The following is a 17,458-nucleotide window of genomic DNA, read 5'->3' on the forward strand; positions in this document are numbered from 1 at the left end:
TAAGTGCCCTACCAGCTGTCATGTTCTTCTTCTCTGTGCGTCTCTCAAAATCTCATCTATGGTTTTGAGTTTTCAGTTTCATATTAATAAATATATATATTTGTTGAAATACATGTGTATTTTGTTTGTACTATATTCATCTATTTATAAATATATATTATACTGTTGTCGGATATGGCTTTGTACCACTGTTTTTTTTTTTGTATCAATTGTTCTGTATATAGCATGCACTATCTATATTCATATTGAAACTCTAATAGATAACCATTTGCCTTATAATTTATACTACCAGGGAGCTGCTCATGCAGCTTTTGAAGATGCGCAAAAGCAGATGGAAGACATATTGGGAGCTATTGAAACAAAATTTGAGAGTATCACAAAAATTCAAAGTGATCTTGAAAGAAGAAAACTCGAAGCATTGGAAGCTCATAATGTGGAACAAGTTCGTGTTTTAATGATGTACAGGGAGGGGCTCGGTAGGGACGGTGGCTGGGCATGGGGCTGGCTGGTGCGGTTCTCAACTTCACGGCGGCAACAGGTATTTCTTTCTGTGGTGTTGAACTTTAGTTTGGTGATGTTATGGTTACATGGCATTATATTATAATATTTATTTAAATCTAACATAGCTCTTGATATCTTTTATTTAGCATAATGATCTCTTACTGCTTGCTTCAGCTAACAACACTTGAACAAATGATCACTGGATTGCAAGAATCATTGCCAAAGTCCATTGGATTGGTTCCTTTTTATGGAGGTGTGGCAGGTACATGATGTCTTTATACTTGAACTTGAAGACTTTTCTTTAGAGTTTGTTTATAAAATTAAGGTTGCCGGTGTCCTTGCTTTTGCTATAATTTTACTGAAGTCTTCAAAATGAACTGGAGATGCCTGAATCATGATGTATATCATCTAATTGGTTAGTTAAAGTTGAAATAAGTGTTTTTGGCCACTTGAATCTTATTGTTGCTATCTCAGATGTTGAACAGAGAGAAGTAGATACCTGACACTTCATGTAAACAGCCCCTTGGCTGGGTTTACTTCCTAGTGCTGATGGGCAAGTATTACATTCTCAAGATGGTGGAGATAGTCCAATTCTCAGTCTCTTTAAATTAGTCACTGCTGCAATATTATCTAAGCTAGGGTGCCCAAATCCAACCTCTTTCAGCACCCTATCAAAACAAGCAGAAGCTGCAGGTACAGAGCTGAACATTCAATATTTAGAAAACTCATTGTATGTATATATCATTAATTGAGCTTTCTATATAATTGATTTATTACTATTAATTAATCAAGCTTTGTGTGCATATAGTAGTGAAAAATAGTACTTGTGAAACAATTATATCATCAATGTTGCTTAGTTTATTTAATATAAAAGGGATTTGATTTCCGTGTTCAATTAAATTGGGTCCTTGAATTTTTTTAGTTTGGAAATACATTATAAAGTTTGATAGAAATTTTTCTTTTTCTGGAAAAGAGAAATCAGAGGGAATTTCCATTGCTTTTGTATTCGCATTTTTTATTGTCCTTGGCTTTGCATTTGTGATTGTCTTTTGTATATGGTGTCCTTTCTTGGAAATAATTTCCATAACATTTTTCTTGAAGTAATTTGTGATGCTAGATAATAACAATAAAATAATTTTTTTGTTTATTTTGCAGATGTGACAAGCGAAATAGAAAATGATACTTAATTTTGAAGGTTTTGTGTTGGGCAGTAGTAGAATATTTTGTGCTGAAAGTACTAACTTTTCAATATGTTGAATATTTAAGACTACTTGAATACTTAAAGAACTTTTTGTTGTTGATGACAATGTTGAATGTTTTAAACTAATTTGTGGATTGTTAATACAATGTTGAATGCTTTTACTTTTTGTTATTTGAAAATCAAGTTCATTTGATAATGCTAGTATATATTAGAAAGTTAATTTTAATTATATAAAAAAATTAAAATATAATAGAATAAATTAGTGATATATAAATGAAATATATAATGAGAATTTAAACTTATCTAAATATTAAAATAATACAAAAATTGTGTTATAATATCTATTACAATAACACTTTTTATGCAAAGAATTGTGTTCTGCAAACTTCATTATATAACATAAATAATGTGTTATACTAAAGTGTAGTATAATACAAATAATGTGTTATACTAAAGTATAGTATAACACAAAAAATGCATTATACTAAAGTGTAGTATAACACAAAAAAAGCGTTATACTAAAGTGTAGTATAACACAAATTTATAAGTATTGAAATGTGTTATATAATCAACTATAAATAACATAATTAAACACTTATCTATATATTAAAATAACACAGAAAGTGTGTTATCGTTGACAGTACAATAACACTGATAAAGTGTTATGTAAAGTACCCTGACCTACGATAACATAGTCGGTCTTAACACATCAGAAAGTGTTATCGTATGTTTTGATAACACATTTTCAGTGTTATTAAAAGCATTTTTTCTTGTAGTGTACCGAGACGGTCCTAGGGAACTGTTTCGCTAAAAGTCACAACGGGGTTAAATACCCGGCTCAAGAAGAGCCTAGGGGTATTTTGGGAATATTATAACTTCAGTATGAGAATTTTTAAGAAATGGTTAGTGAAACTTTGGTAACTTGGGTAACTATAGGTAACTCTTGAGGATAGTTACTTTAAGTGTGAACGTGGTATTCTTGCAAGAGGATAGGGAAAGTCTAGGTTGCCCTTGAGGATTAGTTAGAATATATGTTAGAAGGGAGGGCAAATGGGTCTTTTGGCTTAGGTGATAGATAACTTTGGCTGAAGGAAAAGTTAGAACGTTCTCACCCTTTTGCTTATGCAAGAGTTGTGTTTGGGGAGCTCTAGAGAAAACTAGAAAAAAAAAACAGGAAAGAAGAAAGGAGGATCTCTGAATTTTTGTGAAATCAAGAGGGGAGTCAAGGCAAGAGAATTTAGAGGTTGTTCTACATATTGAGGTAAGGAATTCTGAGTAATTATTTTGTAGAATTCAGCTAAGAATGTTATGGTTTGAGAGTTGAATTGTGTGTTGTTTTGTGGATTATTGGAGTGAAGCTCAGATTGGGATTAGTGGAATTGAGCTTGGAATTGGATTAGGAAAGCAACTTAAGGTCGAATTTCTACTTGAGGTAAGGGTTCCATGCATCTCTGAAGTTTAATTTCTGGTATGGCTTAAGTTTTCTAAAGGGAGGTTTAAGTTTTATAAATGGTGGTTTAAGTTTTGTGGAATTGAAGCCACTAGGTGAATTTTGGGTTTGAATGTGTATCTAGGATTGTTGTTGATGTTTAAGAGTTGTTAGATGGTCTATATGGGGTTTTGGATTGAATTTGAGACTTAGGTATGCTTTGATATTGATTTGGGAGTGTTTTGGCTCAGGGAAAATGTTGGGAAAAACCCAGATTTCTGAGTTGGCGTATGGGCGTCGCGGCCCCTGTAGGGTGGTGCCGCAGCGCTAGGCCATTTCTGGGCAGGGGAAATTTTCAGTTTTTAAGTTTTTTCTCAGAGGGCTCGGGGGACGCTTCTGCTACCTTGTGTGGGGAACCGGGAGGTCTCGAGTGCTCGGGATTGGTTCCGGAAGATGATTATAAATTAGTTAGTATTGAGGGTGTTTTGTATGTGTTGTGACTAGGTTTTCGGAGAGGCTCGGGTTAGAGGACTATGCTCGGGATTTCAGTGCACAATAAGCTCGGGACACAGGTAAGAAAACTACTGTTCCCGTAGAGCTGGTATGCAGGGTAGAGCCCTATATAATTGTGTTGCAGGGCGTAGCCCTTTGTTTGAGTTTATTCATGCTTGGTATTTGCTTTATTATGCTATGTATGCATATGTGTGGATGCTCGGCAAGGGCCGGGAGCGGCGTCAAGCACGTGGAGTGCGAGGCCGAGTGCGGCAAGGGGCCGGGAGCAGCTTTTAGCACGCGGACTGCGAGTTGCCAAGGCGAGACCCTAAAGGATACCTGGGATATCCTTACAGTGTGGATCGCGAATCCAGGACCTGGTAAAGCACCTGGGATGGCATGGCCGTATGTGTATAGCCTGTTGATGGCCTATTTTTATGCTAAATGTTTGATATGCATATGTTATCTGCTTGTGAGGGTTTTCTTGCTTGGCTTCGGCTCACGGGTGCTCTGTGGGGCAGGTAAGGGCAAGGGAAAATTCGACCAACCATGAGTACAGGGAGCGTGAGGCAGCGCGTACATGTTTGGCCTGCCTGGCTGCCATGGCCAGGGGTATTTTGGGAGATGGTTGTATAAAACCCAAATTTTGTCGTTTAGTCGACTTTAGTTATTCTTTTTAGTTGTATATATTTCTAAACAATATTTTGGGATCTCAAATGCTAAACGCTTTATGATTTTCAGTAAGTGGATTTATTTTCAAAGTTTATGACTCTGTTTATGGTTTAATTACACGTTTGTCTTAAACCCCGATTAGTGAGTTAAATGCACATTTTAAAATCACTTAGTAACGACTCTAAGGTAGTAGGGCGTTACGACTTGGTATCAGAGCGAGCCAAGGTTTATGGTTCCTGGAGATTTACCGAACATGTACGCTCGTTGTCAGTGACAAGCTCGACTCAGGGTTGGTTGGTAATGATTGACTTATATGCTGAATATGTGTTTATATGCATGTTTCCTTGCTTAATCTATATAGAGCATGATGAATGAGTTGACATATGCATGATGCCAGGGCATGGCCCGTTGAGTGTTATATGCTATTTGTGTATTATGTGGATTGTTGTTATGGTTGGCTGATGTGAATTGGGAGGTGGTTTTGAATTTTGTTATCATGCCTGATGAGCGGTGTCGTTGATTGCAGGCATATAGTTGAAATGCCTCGACAATCATCTAGACTCCGCGGCAGTCGGGCCGAGGATGAAAATCAGGGCCAAGACCCTCCACCTGCCCCATAGAATTGGCAACAGATGTTTGCCGAAATGGAAGCAAAATTGCAATGAACAGAAGAAGAACTCCGACAGTTGACGCAGCAGGCCCCTCCACAGGTCACTGGGTTGCCAGTTCAGCAGGTTGTGGCGCCAGTGCCGGTTCAGCCTGTGATGGAGAACTGGTGGGAACCTTTGTATGAAAGGTTTAGGAAGCATCATCCTCCCACCTTCGAGGGTGGACTAGACCACTGCAGGAAGATCAGTGGATGAATATGGTTTCCTCTATCCTGGATTTCATGAGGGTTGAGGGGAACGAGAGAGTTGCCTGTGCCAGTTACATGTTTAGGGAAGATGCCTGCATCTGGTGGGATGTAGTGGTTCAGAGAAGGAATGTGGCAGTCATGACCTGGGAAGAATTCAAGAACATCTTCAACAAAAATTATTATAGTGTTGCAGTTCGAGCTACGAAGGTTGATGAGTTGATCAACCTGAATCAGAACCGGTTGACCGTGATAGAATATGCCCTAAAATTTGATCGATTGGCGAAGTTTGCGCCAGATTTAGTGCCGACAGATGCAGCAAGAAGGGACAGATTTGTACGGGGATTGAACGTTATGATCGCCATGGTGCCTCCTTTTATTGGGTCTGGTCGGGGTAGTGGCCCCAGTGAGCAGAAGAGGAAGGCCTCAGATTCCTTTGTTCCTCCCAGTTCGGATGGGAGGGCACAGGGTGCTTTTAGTGGCTGTCAGGGCAGAAGTGACAACTGGAGGAGCTTTCCAGTGTGTCCTTGGTGTAGACGACGACACCAGGGTGAGTGCAGGATCAGGGCTTGCTTTGTCTGTGGGAGTGCCAATCATTTAAAGAAGTACTGCCCACAAGCCAGGAACCAGGAGCCGAAGCAGGGTGACAGTCTCGCTCCTGCCAGAGTGTTTACTTTGACTCAAACTGAGGCGGAGGCTAGCCCCTCAGTTGTGACAGGTCAGATTTCTAGTGCTAGTTCTTTGTATACTGCATTGATTGATTCGAGAGCTGCCCATTCATTTGTGTCTGCTAGAGTGGTAGATCAGCTGTGTAGATCTAGGGCTTTGTATGCTAGGGGTTTTCAGACTTTGTTGCCAACCAAGGAACTGGTAGTCTCTAGGAGATGGATTAGAGCTTTACCAGTAGAGGTAGATGGTAGGGAATCGTCTGTTGATCTGAATGAGCTTGCGATGGATGACTTTGATATGATCTTAGGGATGGATTGGTTATCGAAGTATGGGGCAACGATTAACTGCAAGTGTAGGATGGTGACTTTTGAACCAGAAGGGGAGGTACCCTTTGTATTTGTGGGGACGGTTAGTGGACCACGGGTACCAATGATTTCAGCACTGAAGGCTAGAGACCTGATGCAGGAAGGTTGCATGGGATTCCTAGTGAATGTTGTGGATACCTCCAAGGTTGTGTCGGTTGGACCGGGAGAAACCAGACTAGTGTGTGAGTTTCCAGATTTATTCCCAGCAGATCTGCCAGGGTTGCCGCCGCAGAGGGAGATTGAGTTCGTTATAGAGTTGGCACCAGGGGCGATGCTAGTATCCAGGACACCTTACAGAATTGCTCCGGCAGAATTAAAGGAGTTGAAGATTTAGTTACAGGAGCTACTGGACTTGGGATTCATCAGACCGAGTTTCTCGCCATGGGGTGCTCCAGTGTTGTTCGTTAAGAAGAAGGATGGATCTCTTAGGATGTGTATTGACTACAGGGAGTTGAACAAGTTGACTATTAAGAACAAGTACCCACTGCCTAGGATCGATGATTTGTTTGACCAGTTACAGGGAAGTACGGTGTTTTCTAAATTTGATCTTCGGTCAGATTACCATCAGTTAAGGATCAAAGAAGAGGACATACCAAAGACCGCTTTCTGTACGAGGTACGGACACTATGAATTCCTGGTCATGTCCTTTGGATTGACCAATGCCCCAGCAGCTTTTATGGATATGATGAATAGGGTTTTCAAAGACCATCTGGACAAGTTTGTGATTGTGTTCATCAACAACATTCTGGTGTATTCTCAGTCAGAGACAGAGCATAAGCAGCATCTACGTTTGGTGTTGCAGTGGTTGAGGGAGCATAGGTTATATGCCAAGTTCAGAAAGTGTGAATTCTGGTTACCGCAAGTCACGTTTCTTGGCCATATCGTCAGTAAGGAGGGGATTCTTGTTGATCCAAGTAAGATTGAGGCAGTGAGAGATTGGCCTAGACCGAGCAACATTCCAGAAGTTAAAAATTTTCTGGGATTGGCAGGATATTATCGACGGTTTGTTGAGGGGTTATCCAGGATAGCTACGCCATTGATAGAATTAACAAAGAAGATAACAAAGTGTGTTTGGACAGACAGATGTGAGAACAGCTTTAAAGAGTTGAAGTGGCGACTAATCACCGCGCCAGTGTTGAGTTTGCCGACAGATAATGAGAAGTTTGTGGTTTACTGTGATGCTTCTTGACAAGGTTTAGGGTGTGTGCTGATGCAAGCTGGTAAGGTGATAGCCTATGCATCGACACAGTTAAAGGAGTATGAGCAGAAATATCCCACGCATGATTTGGAGTTGGCAGCGGTGGTATTCGCACTTAAGATTTGGAGACATTATTTATATGGTGAGAAGTGCGAGATATACACCGACCATAAAAGTTTGAAGTACTTCTTTACTCAGAAGGATCTGAATATGCGCCAGAGACAGTGGCTAGAGTTGGTTAAGGATTATGATTGTGATATCCTATACCATCCTGGGAAGGCTAATGTAGTGGCTGATGCATTGAGTCGGAAAGGCCCAGGACAGTTGTTCAGCTCGAGACAGATATCTGATAAGTTAGCAGAGGAGATGACCCGAGTGGGTATAGAGTTGGTGGTTGATCGGTTAGCCAACATCACTCTTTAATCTACACTCCTTAAAAGGATCAAGGAGGCGCAAGGGAAATATTCATAATTAAAGGGTCACAGGGAGAACGTCTTAGTCGAAATAGCTAAGGACTTTTCTATCTTGGAGATGGGGTTATTGAAGTACAAGGGTCAGATCTGTGTTCCGATGGATTCTGGTATCCGACGGAAGATCCTGGATGAATCGCATAGCACTCCCTACTCCTTACATCCAGGTATGACGAAAATGTACCACGATCTGAGAGCTTTGTATTGGTGGTCGGGCAGTCTGAGAGGATGATTCAAATATTGGAGGATATGCTTTGGGCATGCATATTGGACTTTGAAGGGTCCTGGAGTAAATATCTTCCTTTGATTGAGTTTTCATACAACAATAGTTATAAGTCGACGACTGGAGTGGCTCCATATGAGATATTGTATGGGAGGAAGTGTAGATCACCCATTCATTGGGATGAAATGGGTGAGAGGAAGTATCTAGGTCTTGAAGCAGTTCAGAGGACCAATGAGGCCATTGAGAAGATTAGAGCTCGAATTCTCGCCTCACAGAGTAGAAAGAAGAGCTGCGTTGACCCTAGGCATAGAAATATAGAGTTCCAGGTTGGGGACTATGTTTTTCTTTGAGTTTCACCATTGAGAGGAGTAAAAAGGTTTGGGAAGAAGGGCAAGTTGAGCCCTAGATTTGTGGGGCCTTTTGAGATCCTAGAGTGGATTGGAAAAGTGGCCTATAGGTTGGCCTTGCCCCCGTCACTGTCAAGAGTTCACATTGTATTTCACATCTTGATGCTCCAAAATTATGTATTAGATACAACCTATGTGTTGAGTTATGAGGATATGGAGCTACAGACAGACTTCAATTCAGATATTGGATAGGAAGGAAAATGTCTTAAGGAACAAGACAATACCTTTGGTTAAAGTATTATGGAGGAACAACAAGGTTGATGAAGCGACCTGGGAGTTAGAGAAAAATATGTGAGTTCAGTATCCCGAGCAGTTCAAGTAAATTTAGGAACGAATAATTGTAACGCCCCAAAATTGCTAATAGAATTAAGTGCATGGATTAGCATTCTGGGGGGACACGTGGGGTGATTATGTGCTAACTAAATGAATTATGTGATTTATATGCCTATATGATTGAATATGCATGACTAGGTGTATTAAATGTGTTTAAAGGCCCGCTTTTGTTAAAAATGGACAATTTCGTAATTTTGACTCGTTGATGGTATATTTGTAATTTTATATGCTATGTGATTGAGAACAAATTATTAGGTGGATATATTTATAATATTTGACTTAAGTCAACCCTATTGAGCAATTTGGCAGACAAGTCACAACGAGAATTTATACCCAGCTCAGGGTGAACCAAGGGGTATTTTGGTAATTTTGGCGCATTTTGGGAATTAGTGGAGAATGAAATATTATTTGGAAAAATATTTGTATTTGGAAGATTAGTGGATTGATTGGGAATTTAAGGCATAATTTGAGGTTTAGTGGGAATTATAGCTTAATGACCATTTTTCCCTTGAGGATAGTTTGGAGGTTAAGTGAAGGGAGGGGTAGTTTGGCCATTTGACATATTAATTGGTGAAATTGTCGCTAAGGCAGCTGGGTATGAATCACACTTTCAAGACCCCATTTCCCTTCTAACTTCTTCTTCAACCTTTCTAGCTCAACCATTAGCTTAGTGAATTTCTCTTGGAAATTTGGAGGATCTCTAAGGACATTCAAGTGAACAAGGGGATTGAAGCTAGCAAGGGTACCATCAATCAGCTGAGATTCGAATTCTCAGGTACGAACTTCCTCCTTGATGATTTCTTTTCTTTAGTTCTTAATGTTCATAGGATTATGCAGAATTTGGGTTTTTTATGTGCTTTAGTTGTGTTATGTGGTATTTGGGTTTGATTTGTGGTTATGCTAGGAATTTAAGGTCGGAATTTTGTGTAAAATCTAGTCGAGGTCATGTGAAAATTGAATTCTAGGTTCTAAAATCGCAAATTTTGCATAATTGGAATTTGGGGGAAAATTAAAAAATCTAGGTTCGTTTTAGGGTTCTGGTGACCTAGCACGACCATGCTAGTGTCCTAGAAAATGTGAAATTGGATCCAATTTGGGGTTTCGAAATCCTTGGCACGGCTGCGCTGGGGTAGGGCACGACCGCGCCAATGCCCTAGAAACCCTAAATTTTCTATGGGTGTGATCGCGCCAGGTGGCCCAAATTGGTGTTTTTTTTTTTTTAATTTTGGGTATAAAGCTGAGGGATCCTAGGAACGGTTTCAGGGCTTGCTTGGGGAGATCGGGTGATGTTCCTATCACCCTATTGACTGGAGTTAGTGGTTCCAAGGGCTAGAGTTAGGTTGGAACACAGGATCTGGAATTAATTCCTAAGATTGCTTTACTTACATTGTGACTAGGGTTTCTGCAAGGCTCAGGATAGGGATCGCACTCGGGGTCGTATCACTATTTGCACAGGACTTGAGGTAAGAAAACTGCACCTACATTGAGATTAGGGCATTGGCCCCCGATTATTGAACGTGGTTATAACCACGCTTGAATGCATATTTAAATATGAATGTCTTTGGACTATGTTTAATTGTGTTATACCTAAAAATGTATATGTGTTTGTATTTGTCTGGAAAGCTCAGATTATAAGTCATGGTCGGCAATAGCATGTGAAATGTAGGTCGTTATGGCTGGGTCACTCTAGGAGTGCGATATGCGCTTGTTTGGCATAAAGGCCACATAAATGAATTGATTTCTTGCTTAAGTTGATTATAATTGTTAAGCACATTATTTATGATTTATATTCTGTTGGTTAACTATTTTTGCTATTTGAGTTTTCTTGATGGGCCTTGGCTCATGAATGTTATGTGGTGTAGATAAAGGCAAAGAGAAGCTGGACCAGCCATGAGTTGGAGAGCTCTAGGGCAGTGTATACATATGCAACCTGCTCGATTGCTACGGTTGAGATTTCTCTTGAGTGACTAGGGTTTTACCCTATTTTTCTACTTAGGCCGGCCACTTTTGTACTTTGTTCACATTTGTATTCAGCTTATAAACTCTTTTTGGGATCCCATGTATAAACTTAAAATTTTTAATAAAAAATATTACTTCTTTGACCAAAATTTTTAATACTTAACCATTAGTTAACTTTAATCAAAAGTTTAAGTCCAAATGACTCGCTTAACGGGTTAAGCACTATTTTAAACACACGGTGTAACGGTTCTGGTCTAGTAGGACGTTACATGAGAGGTATCTTTTTTTAAATGGAAAGTTTAGAACATTAGGTTTCATAATTAATACACATATTTATTGTTGATATTGTTCTTATTTGTTCAAAATAAGAAATTGAAGAAAAAAATAAAAGTGCACCCAAAATTGTGGAGAAAGAGGAAAGGAAGAAGAGAAAGAGGAAAAAGCATAAAATAAAATAGTGAGAGAGAAAGATGCATAGGAGAGGAAGGTAAGGACATGAAGAACAAGAATAATATTTCTAAGGATTTAGGTAGAAAGATCCAAAGGAGGAGATAAATTTGTTATGAGTACTCATTGTCTCCTAATCAGATGAGGTTGAAAATAATTTTAGATCGCGTTTGTTGGTATCGTTCTCCTATGAAATTCGTTGAGTCATTTTCTTCTATGTCGATAATAAAATTGAAGTTGGAATTCCTATAAAATTTCAAAATGAAAGAATCAATCAATAATAATTTTTTTTTCATAATTCAATTTAAAATTTAAAAATTTGTTTTCTAATCAATATGAACACTAATTTCAAAATAATCTTTTATTTGGTACAATATTGTAAAGTGTTGACTGTGAATTTAGCCAACGACGTAAGAACGTCAACTACGACAACCTTCAAGAGAATTATAAACGACAACAGACAGTTTTTATGAATGAAAGTAAATAACACGAGGTTTTTATAGTGGTTCAGCCCCGATGATCGGTAATAGCCTAATCCACTTAGAGATTTTATTACTGTATTCACACTCAAGATCAGATGAACCAGAGTCAACTGAGTTTCTTTAGTGCAAAAATTTCAGAATACAAAAAAGGGTTTCTCTCAAGAACAACACACTTTCTCTCTCTAGAATACAGATTCACTCTCAAATTTCCCAAAAAAAAGTCCCCTCTTACGATCCTCCCCAGTCTCTATTTATAGACCTGGATTCCCAATTGATATCCCCTTTTGATAGGGATATTCCATTATTTACCTAATATTTATATTACTAAATAAACATTCAAAATATAACTGATCCCTAATTTCAAGTGAGGATTGAGTGATTCCCGGATGCTTGGACCAATTCTCACTGAAGTAGTTTTGGGCAGTTTGACGTAGCTTCTCATGCATGTTGACTATTCTTCAAGCTTTACGTAGGTCAAAGGTGGTATGTGCATGGCTCTCCTTGGACCAAAGGTCAGGTACATTCGAGGTATACTCCTCCATTGTGTCCGATCGGACACAATGGTTGTCTTCTTTGGCTTAAGGTGGTTCAAACCACCCTATTTGACTCCTTTAATCAAGGTCCGATCGGACCTTGCACTTTGCTCCTCGGACCAAGGTGGTCCGAGCCACCTTCTTCCTAGCATCTCCTCGGACCAAAATGGTCCAAAACACTCCTTCAGGCATCTTGTGCGATCGGGGGAGGCGTCTTGTGCGATCGGGCGCAATGCCCCTCTACTTGGACCTAAATGGTCCAAGCTTCCTTCGTTTAACCAAGGTCCGATCGGACCTTGGTCCTTTCTCTTTGGACCTAGGTGGTCTGAGCCACCACTTACCTCTCCTTGGATCAAAATGGTCCAAGGTACCTCATAAGTACCCTGTCCGATCGGGCACACATTCCTTCTCCTCGGACCAACATGGTTCGAGCTTTCCCTCGTGCACCCACTGTTCGATCGGGCACTGGACCCTTCCTTCACATATCACCACTTTGGATCCAAACAACCCAAGGTCTCTCCCATGAACATGTCCGATCGGGTGCAGCTGTCTCCTTGCACTAAAGTGGTCCGAGCCTCCTTCGTTCAACCCATGCTCGATCGGGCATTGGACTTCTCTCCTCGGACCAAGGTGGTCCGAGCCATCACTTACACCTCCTTGGACCAAAATGGTCCAAGGTACCTCCTCTATGAGCATGTCCGATCGGACATAGCTCTCTTTTTCAACCAAAGCTCGATCGAGCATAGTTATCTCCTTGGTCCGAAATGGTCCAAGGTAAAATTTTCCTCACCTCATTCAAGCCCAAGTGCACTTCTTCCACATCATACCCGATTGGTCACTATGTGGCCTTTTCCTTTGAGTAAAACTTGAGTCTTGGTCATTCTCTTTGAACTCATTCGAGCCAAGCTTAACAAGAGGTCCCCTAAGCTTAGGTCCGATCGGACCTACCGCTTTTATATCTTGAACCAAAATTCATACCTCCCCTTCAATTTCTTGGACTTGGCACCAATTGAATTCTAAGGATATTTAAACTGAGGTCTGAGCCAAGCAACCCCCAGTCCAAATACTCTCTTCGATCGGGCGTATTGTATTGACTATCTGTCCAATTCCTTAAGTGACATATTGGGCCATTATTAAGCCAGATCACCTCACTGAGTCATGCCATGTGTCAATTTTATTGCCACGTCATTCTTTTCAAATTTTTGGGATAACATAAAGAAACACTTAGAAATTCGAAAATACCTTTTAAATTTTTGTTCAAAATATTATCTAGAAAATTTTATAAGTTTGATATCCAAATATAAAATGAAAAGAAAGAATAAATTTAGTAAAAATTTCCTATAATTTCAAAATTATAACTAATTTATGATTGATTTTATTTTGTACATCAATCTCATTTATTGCATGAATAAAATAGTGGAATGAACTTGAACAAAATTGTATACTAGGTTCTTCTTCAATCTATCCAAAAAGAAGTAAATTTTGATTTGTGGTGATTGATTGTCACATCTTATCAAATCCTCTTTGAATTAAGGGAATGTATTTTCTTTTGATTTTTAATGTCCAGGATCTCCACACTTAGTTGGTCAATTTCTTTAGCTATAAATTGAGAACTCTCAAACTTTCTAAAGCTATACTCTTGGAGAATATTGATTATATTTTTGTTCTAATAAAAAAAATATATAATTTGAGAGTGGTTTTTGTATGTGAGACTGAGTGTAGCATCTTAGTCTATTAGTTAGTTAAGCTACATTGCATGTTGTGCATTTTGTGCTAACTTGAAAATTTGTTTTTGGAGAATTCAAGCAGCAACATGGAGAGAAGTTTAACACCACAACATTGAAAGGAGTTCAATTTAAGTATTTTAGGGGCAGAAACGATGATTTATTTTGGTGCCATTTGTGGGGAGATTTCTTAGAAATTTTTCTGCTCCCTTTCAAAGAAGAAAAACCCACCTTCAATGGTGAGCGAGAGCACCAAACGACATTTTCACATTTTCAAGAGGAACATATCACTGCATTTTCCACATATGGGACCATGTAACATATATATAAAACTCGTGTGAGTGAATACACCTACAACTAGAGGCATTTGTGTACTGTTGACCTAAGATTTGGCCAACTCACACAGAGTCAGAATATGCTTGATGTGAATGAATGCGTAGAGAAAAACGTAATGACAAAAGTAAATAAGACACAGTATTTTATAGTGGTTCGGCCCCAAGATCTTGTAATGACCTACGTCCACTTAGGCTGATATTGATCTAAGGATCAAAGGAGTGATCAAAGAACAAGGGTTCAATGAGTTTCACTTACCTCTCAAGAACAATACAATATTGCTAGGAGAACTACTATAGTCTCAAATGATTCAAAAGCCCAAAAAGTCCCTCCCTTGAACTATCTCTTGCTATTTATAGGCTCAAAGGGGGATTACAAAAGATTGTTACAGATATTCTTTCCTGAATAATCGGATACTCAGGAGATTGCGTGAGATAAATTCGGGATTCATAAAGATCTTCCCATTAATGTTGCCTTGCATGCGGAACTATCGACCATCCTGGTCGCAGGTAAGACTGGGCCGCTTACTGCTTCTAATGCGTCTTCTGGTCGATACTCTAGCAGAACGTTTCCAGGCGTCAGCCACGTGTCCAGGGATCACTTGCCACGTCATCAATGCTCATTTTTTGGATAACATGTACTAATCACTATGTTCCAACAACCAAGCATGCATGTTTTTGCTTCAACTTGTCCTTTTTGAAGAGCTTACTTTGCCATTAATTCCAAAATCTCAAATTTTTGGATTCATTTCACTGTCCAGCGAGTGTTCTTGAAGATAAAATCTAATTGATGTTGTCTCATAACCCAAGAGAAGGGAACACAATATAATATAATATTGAGATTGGTTGCTCTTACAAAATTTAAGGTTTCGAAGATCTGACAAATTTTTCGAGCACCTACTACTACAAAGTTTTGGAAGAGATGATAAAAGAGTTTCAACATTTGGAATTGGCTTATTTTTTGCAAAGATGAAAATTATCGGAATTTTCTTTTAATTAAGCCTGTTTTGTCGGTTAGGCTTTAGGTCCAATATTTTTATATCTATTGCTCGTTTAGAATGTGTAGTTCTTCAAAATTAAGTGAGTAATTTTATTGTTAGAGGCATTATTGTAGAGCCTGACATTTAAAGGTAATTAATAATATCATCAAGAGAAGGTATTATTGTCAGAGACATTGGTCATTCCTGTAGTATTTCTCCCACTATTACCTTCCAGTAGAGTCCAAAGATTGCAAATGGTATTGCACATGCATTAGCTCAACTTACACTGCCTATGGAAGAGAATCATATTTGGTGTGTATTTGGTCCTCTATTGTAGCCTTTTTTTTTTAATAAATTTTCATATTTTTCAATAAAAAAAAGTGATTAATTTTATTCATGAGAAATATGTATAGAGCATATATATATATATATATATATATATATTAGGCTCTCTACAGTCAATTAAATGTTAGCAGTTTCTAAGTTCTTTTTTCATTAAGCGTATACAAAACGTCAACAAAGTCTACACTTGGCCAAATAACAGGACATACGTACATAACAGAAGCTAACTACATACTCTATGAACTCAACTAGGAATAAAAAAAAAAGTAGTTTCTGTGATATTGCTTTCTGGCATGAGAGCATGGATCATCATCGCCGTATGCCATCAGAAATTGGCAAATAATTAGCCGAACAACTTGCTTGTTGGGATGTGGATGTGTGTTGTAGGAGTACCAATGGCTTTCATCTCTAAGCATTGACTATATTTCCAGCATTGGTAGGCCTATCCTTAGGACTTTCTTAGACACATAGTAGAGCTACTTGCAAGCATTTAAATAGTTTACAAGGTGAAGAAGAATCGTCTAGTGATGGATAAAAAAAAACTCCACTCCTTTTCCAACATCCTTCGTTTGATAAGCCTAGAATAATTGAATGTTACTCATAAGTGTCAAATTGATCAAACTTAGATCATAATAATAGTAGTGAATAGGTCTTAAATTGACTTACATAGCCTAAAAGATGCAAATATTAGCTAGGTCCATAATAATGTGTGCTCTTCTTTTTTACTTGTGAGATGCAGAAGCAGAACTCCAAAGCTAGGTTCCCCTAGCTTATACCAAAGAGACTTTTGAATTAAAAAATGACTTTTTATTTTTTTACCCAAATACCCTCAAAATGATATTTTTAATCCTAGAAGCTTAAAAAAAAAAAAAAAAAAAAGCTTAAAGAAACTTAGCTAAACCCGGCAGAAACCTGTGCGAGTTATTACACCTACAGCTTGAAGCATTTGTGTACTACTAATCTTATGTTCCAACATCCCGTCCTGTTTTTGCTTCAACTTCATCTTTTTTGAAAAGCTTAATTAGCCATCAACTTAAAATTCTGAAATTTCAGGATTCATTTTATTTTCTAGTGAATGCCCTCGAGATAAATCTAATTGATGTCGTCTCATAACCCAAGAGCAGTAGAATAAATATTGAGGTTGGTTTGCTGTACAAAGGTAAGTTTTCAAAGATTTGGCAAATATTTTGAGCACCTACTAGAACAAAGTTTCGGAAGAGATGATAGAAGAGTTTCAACATTTGGAATTGGCTTATTTTTTGAAGATTAAAATTATTGGAACTTTTACCCAAATAGCAGGAGATACATGTGTGAGAGTTATTATCTTAAAGGTATTTTAGTCTTTTTTTTATCTTTAAAGTTATTTTATTATCATTTGTTGTTTATAAAAGCTTGGCTGATTATTTTCTTGTAAGAGAACATTTTGTTATTCTTTGCAATACACCTAGCACATATATTTCGTTCTTCATCTCCGTGCTCTTTCTTTGAATTCTATAGATTGTTAATCTTTGCATAATCTTTGCCACTCCTTCCAAACTTAATGTTAAGTATTCTCTGTCTCATGGCACTCCCTTGCATGATCCTATTTTTTATCGCTCTATTGTTGGCAGTTTGGTTTATCTCACTATCACTTGCCCCGACATTGCATATGTTGTTCACATCGTTAGTCAATTTGTTATCTCTCCTACTATGCACTTGGCAGGTGTTCTTCGCATTTTGAGCTATCTTCGGGGTACTATCTTTCAAATCCTTTTGTTTCCCTTCACTTCCTCTTTGGAACTGCGTGCATACTCTGATGCTAATTATGGTCGTGATCCTTTAGATCAGAAATTTGTTACTGGTTTCT

This window comes from Humulus lupulus, chromosome 6, assembly GCF_963169125.1.
Source record: "Humulus lupulus chromosome 6, drHumLupu1.1, whole genome shotgun sequence".
Taxonomy (NCBI): Eukaryota; Viridiplantae; Streptophyta; class Magnoliopsida; order Rosales; family Cannabaceae; genus Humulus; species Humulus lupulus.